Raw genomic sequence first — 6,621 nt, 5'->3', positions numbered from 1 at the left:
ATACATACATACATACATAGCTGCTCTAATACATAGATACATACATACATCCATACACTGCCGCTCTCAAATACATACATCGATACATCCATACACTGCCACTCTCATACATATATACATACATACATTCACTGCCACTCTCATACATACATACATACATACATACATACATAGATGCACCCTTACACTGCCACTCTCATACATTCATACATACATACACTGCTACTCTCATACATACATACATACATACATATATACATACATCCATACACTGACACTCTCATACATACATACATACATACATACATTGCCACTCTCATTCATACATACATACACTGCATAGATACATCCATACACTGCCGCTCTCATACAAACATACAGAAGCCACTCTCATACATACATACATACATACACAGCCGCTCTCATACATACATACATACATACATACATGCATAGCCACTCTCATACATACATACATACATAGCCGCTCTCATACATACATAGCCACTCTCATATATACATACATACATACATAGCCGCTCTCATACATACATACATACATACATACATAACTGCTCTCATACATACATGTATGGCACAGTTTTGCATGCCATAGACTCAGAGATTTAGCCATGCCTAGTGATTTTTCTTAATTTGCTTCTTTAATATGTTACTTTATACATATTCTATTATGGCAAACAACATTTTTAAAATTCATCCACCCGCTACTCGTGAAAAACAGCTAAATCGTGTTTTGCATGTTGTGCCAAATTGGTAAAAAAGCAAAGATGTAAGTGGACACATCTGTACATAGCTGCTCTCATACATACATACATACATACATACATACATACAGTACATAGCCGCTCTCATACATACATATATAACCGCTCTCATACATACATACATAGCTGCTCTCATACATACATACATACATACATACATACATAGCCGCTCTCATACATACATAACCTCTCTCATACATACATACATACATACATACATAGCCGCTCTCATACATATATACATAGCCGCTCTCATACATACATACATACATAGCAGCTCTCAAACATACATATATACATAGCCGCTCTCATACATACATACACACATACATACATACATACATACATATCTCGCCCATCTGTAGCTGAGTAGCGATACTTCCGGCCCGTGGAACGCACAAACTTCCTGCCGGTGGAACGCGGAAGCCGCGTCTCCGGCGTTTACCTCAGTAGCCGTGGTTTATCCCTGTTTGTCTTGTTTATTGTAGTGAAATTCACCCAGCTTGATTCCTAGGCTATACAGCGCTCGATCAGCAGGTCTGGTTCTCTATACTTAGTGTTGGTCTCCTAATAGTGCGGTCTATTACTTGTTAATTACCCTAAGTGGTACTTCCTGTGTTTGAGCCTTAAATAGCCCCTAGTTGAGGAAGAACAGCATTCAGCTGTCATTTGGCTCTGGACACTTGGACTGTGAGTATGTTACCTCTGCAGTTAACTTCTGACGTTTTATTAAGGTTGGTTGTCAATATACCTTTGTCTTTAAATTACAGATCTAGTGTTGAATATAATACATTGAGCCTTCAGCTGTCATCCGTTGTTTTAATAAAGTATCAGGTATGATTCCCACTGGGTGGCTTCAGGTGTCAGTTTTATACTATCCAGTGTTTTGGGATTTTACTTAATGGGCTATATGTCCTATCTCTATTACAGCATTTTCTGTGCTTTAAAGAAGTAATTAACTACATTAGTATGACCTAGCGCTTTGCCCAGGTAATTTTATTGGTTGAGATGATGTATATCCTTTGTTTGAGGTGAAATTTGAGGGTGGAGGCGTCTCTAAATCACACATGGATATATATTCTTGATTTTACTAGAGCATGGTTGTGCTGTTTGGTGACTGTCATTAGGGCCTGGGAGGGGGTGTAGTATGGCTGACCGGCGGTCTCCTGACCGCCGGCCAGCTTACCGACGCCGGGATCCCGGCGGGGAGGGGCGAGTGCAGCAAGCCCCTTGCGGGCTCGCTGCGCTCGCCACGCTGCGGGCTCGGTGGCGACCTGCGGACGCTGCGGGCTCGGTGGCGACCTGCGGTCGCCACGGGTTCTATTCCCACTCTATGGGTGTCGTGGACACCCACGAGTGGAAATAGTCCCTGTTGGTCGGCATGCCGACCATCGGGAAAGTGAGCCGTCGGGCTCGTGGAGGAGGTCATGTGACTGTCGGTCAGCTGACCGGCGGTCACATGAATACCACCCCTGGGAGGCACTGGTGGTGTTGGTGCTGATAATCTGGTTCTTTATACATATTGATTTTAATTGTTTCTGATTGTTTAGGTGTTTTAAAGTGCCTGTCTTGATAAAGGTCCTTATACGGACCGAAACGTCGATTAAAAACGGCATCACCACTGAACCTGATTAAAATAAGTTGAATCTACAAGTGATTTCAGAGACTGATTTCTGAGCGCGAGTGCACCTTCCACTTAGGTGGTAGTTGCGGTATATTGGTGGCCTATCCGGTCATTAGGAGCACCCGCCGTCGTTACTACGTGCATTGATGAGAGTGCAGGACTCTTTGTGGATACATACATACATAGCCGCTCTCATACATACATACATACATACATACATACATACATACATACATACATAACCACTCTCATTCATTCATACATACATACATACATACACTGTCGCTGCCATCCATCCATTGCCTCCATACATATATACATCCCTTCCGCACGCCAGTGCACACTAAAATCACTACCACTTTTCCCTGGGGAGTGACCCCAGACAGCCACTACTCCGGGCACCACCATGTGAAAACAAAATGCCTCTTAACAATGGCCAGGTTTGTCGCTGCTGCTGAGGGCGGGTTGCTGCCTCTGTTTTCCAGCTGACACTGCTGTTTGAGTGCGGGGCACTGCTCTCCCGTGCTGCTGCTGTCTCCCTGATCAAGGGGGCCACTGGCCGAGTTGAGGTTTGAAGGCAACGCTGCTGCTGGGAGGGAACCATTTCACTTTCATGCAGCCAACTCCATGCTCCTCATTACTGCTGCCTGCACACTGGCCAACTTAGCATTGCTGGTGGGTGGGCAACGGCTACTCTCTCTCCTTGGAACCCGTAGTGATGTGGACACAATATAAAAAAAAGTAAAAATTTTTTTTTAGCATGGTGCAGAGGAGTTGCTTGGCCTGTGGGCACCCAACCGGCCGAGGCCCCATAGCAAGCGCACCTTCTGTAGTTACACTATAAAGCCACAGAATACATACGTTCAAATTCCGGTGCCGGCATTGTGATTGACGTTGGAATCCCGGCGCCGGTATTTTGAGTAACGGTAACCTGAATGCAAGTATGCTGACTCCAAAATATATATATATATATATATATATATATATATATATATATATATATATATATATATATATATATATATATATATATATATATATATATATATATATATATAATTTTTTTTTTTTTTTTTTTTTGTGTGTGTATATATCCACACACACACGGTGCCTTTGTGAGCACCGAAACAGCTGTTGACCTACTACCTGTCTGTTGCTGGAGGCTTGCATTATTTACCACTTTGGATATGGTGATATGATATTATGCAGTTTTTTTTACACCCCATGTGCTTTATTCAATGTTTCTTGCCTCTGGTGTTTTAAGATTTTTATATCTTGATAAAGACTTTATTATGCAGTAATTTGGAGGTGCTGGTTTTTATATATATAATATAATATAATATAATATGCAGCAGCCAGGCTTGCAGCTAGAAAGACTAAAAGCTCACCTTGGGTGGACGATCGGTTACCCAAGCGTACGCAGGCCACCTTCAGTGAGCTGCCTGCTATCTGACACTGAATGTACCTGCCGTTTTCTCCATGGCGCTGTGGTGGTGGGGCAGCCTCTCCGCGGCATCACAACTTCTGACGTTGCTGCGTTTGCAGGGAGGCCAGGCTAGAGAAGCCTTTCACTGTGCCGCCACAGCGCCACAAATGTACATGCTGGTGGCAGCGTTGGATCCACCAGTCCTGCGGGAGGGGTTGAAGAGGGGTCACGGCCTGGGGGTGGTGGAGAGGGCGGAGCGGGGACTCGGATGGCTTGTGCCACGCTGCTGTTGCAAGAAAAAAAAACTTTTTCTTGTGTATAGCAGCTGCTCTGCAGATCCTGTGGGCCTATTTTAAAGGGGGGCCTGGAGCTGCAGCTCCATCCGCCCCATTGTTAATCCGGTCGTCACAGACACCAGCTAAAGCCTCATTAATTCAATAAATTTCTTTAGCAATCTTCAAACACTATGCTGTAAGAGACTTATGCAGAAAACCTATTTACAGGAATTCACAATGATAGTCTCTGTGTAACCTAATCTCAATAACAAATATTCTGAATGGGTGTGTACATAAAATCTACCTGTAACACTTGTATTGTGCCCCCGGGGAAGATCCTGACAAATGTTTCAGAGAAAGTGTAATTAAATCACCTGAGTATTGACAGTATGCAGACTTGGAGACATCTCTTGAGGTGCCAGGTAAGACTTTTTCATATTTATAATAACCAGTATAAGAATATAAGAAACTGTGCTGCATGGTCAGTGTTTAATGACACAGACAGCTTAATAAAATAAAATAACTGCACATCAGGTAGAGGTGGCCTTAAATAGTGAACAGTGAATTAATCAGCAGGCATTTTAATGGAATGGCCGACCACTATAAAATGCACTTTTTACTGCTTGTTTGTTTGAACTTTTGTTGTTGTTTTTTGTGTGATTTAGAAAAAAAATGAAGATTTATTGTAGAAAATAATGCGCAACTGTACTCGCTGATATAATAATATGCACCTGTACTAGCTGATATAGTAATGGGTACCTGTACTCGCTGATAATAATGTGCACTTGTACTCGCTGATATAATAATGCGCACCTGTACTCACTGATATAATAATGCGCACCTGTACTCACTGATATAATAATATGCACCTGTACTAGCTGATATAGTAATGGGTACCTGTACTCGCTGATAATAATGTGCACTTGTACTCGCTGATATAATAATGCGCACCTGTACTCACTGATATAATAATGCGCACCTGTACTCACTGATATAATAATATGCACCTGTACTCACTGATATAGTAATGGGTACCTGTACTCGCTGATAATAATGTGCACTTGTACTCGTTGATATAATAATGTGCGAACGGGCGAACACTATAAAATTCACTTTTTACTGCTTGTTTGTTTGAACTTTTGTTGTTTTTTGTGTGATTTAAAAAAATGAAGATTTTTGTAGAAAATAATGTGAACCTGTACTCACTGATATAATAATGCACACCTGTACTCACTGATATAATAATGCGCACCTGTACTCGCTAATAATAATGTGCACCTGTACTCGCTAATAATAATGTGCACCTGTGTTACTGTAGTTGATATAATAATGCGCACCTGTACTCGCTGATATAATAATGCGCACCTGTGTTCGTTGATATAATAATGCGCACCTGTACTCACTGATATAATAATGCGCACCTGTACTCGCTGATAATGATGCGCACCTGTACTCGCTGATGATGCGCACCTGTACTCACTGATAATATATATTATTAGTTTCTTCCTATGAACCATTCATTTCTCTCCTGCCTGAAATTGCTGAACATCAGGACGTGCCTGAAAGTAGCATTAGGACTGTACAGCGAGTGTGGTATTGAGACAACGTTAGAACAAATAGGGGGTTATTCAAATGTTCATCCATGGGTAATAATTAAAGGACGCCTATTGTTGCTATTCAGTTGTTCTGGGCACCCTTTCATTATCGCACTTGAAGTTGTCACGCCAAGTTAGGCGGGGTTTAGCGGCACAAAGCGGCAAAACCTGTCTCAGCTAATGGGCGTGACGGGGAAAAGTCCCATTTGGTCGCCCAAACAGCCAACTTCTAGCACATTTCAGGTCGCAGCCTCTGGGGCCGCGAGCTGAATTGTGATCGCTGCAGCTAATGGGCGTCTGATCGGACAACAGTTGAACAGCTCCGATAGACGCCCGTTAGTATTCCCCGCCTCTCATACATTTGAATAGCCCCATAGAATGCTGTAACTCTAGTAGTATTAGTGCTGGAGAAAGTTCAAATCCTAATGAATTAACTATTCTGCCAATGATTACTCAGTTCCAAGAGTTTTCACACATCCTGACTGTCCTTGGATGTTTTTTAACTACTGTAAATCACACCAGCTGGAAACATTTTTTATTTTATTTATTTTTTTCTGTTTTCAGGGTCTTCCTATAAGGTGGCAGACTGAGACATTAATTATAGGCAGTTTGATTTACAGGTCAGGAACATTAAGGGAATAGAGTTGAATATACAAATGCAGATGCTCCTTGTACCTCGTGCTACACTCAGCCGGTTTTCTTGGGGCTGTTTGTAAATTTCATACAGTAGTATGGCTGTGGAGGGGGGAGGGGGGTGTGACTGAGAAGACCAGTTACAAGCCACAGTATCTTGTCTGTGGTTTGCGATTGGTCGTTTGTGTCAACAACCACCGATGTTTGTGCAGAGCTGTCTAATTTCAAATAAAGGGTTTTTTTATTTTGCATTCTGAAGTATAAAATAACTTTACATATATGT

General features: G+C 42.1%; 1 protein-coding gene across 6 annotated transcripts in view; it reads left to right on the top strand.

The window, feature by feature from the left end:
• The first annotated feature begins 1,447 nt into the window (after positions 1 to 1,447).
• Positions 1,448 to 6,621, top strand: part of SLC5A9 (solute carrier family 5 member 9) — a 166,506-nt gene continuing 161,332 nt past the window's right edge. For 2 of the 6 annotated variants that reach the window (XM_063939584.1, XM_063939581.1), the window contains exons 1-2: positions 1,556 to 1,619; positions 1,716 to 1,775. The gene's annotated coding sequence lies outside the window, so the exon portion shown is untranslated. Of the gene's footprint in view, positions 1,476 to 1,555; positions 1,620 to 1,715; positions 1,776 to 6,621 lie in introns of those variants that run through there. The other 4 variants (XM_063939579.1, XM_063939583.1, XM_063939582.1 and 1 more) reach the window with 4 other exon arrangements.

The sequence above is a fragment of the Pseudophryne corroboree genome, chromosome 9 (genome assembly GCF_028390025.1).
Source record: "Pseudophryne corroboree isolate aPseCor3 chromosome 9, aPseCor3.hap2, whole genome shotgun sequence".
Taxonomy (NCBI): Eukaryota; Metazoa; Chordata; class Amphibia; order Anura; family Myobatrachidae; genus Pseudophryne; species Pseudophryne corroboree.
Note: the sequence above shows the minus strand (reverse complement) of the source record. Positions and strands in the feature narration are given on the sequence as shown.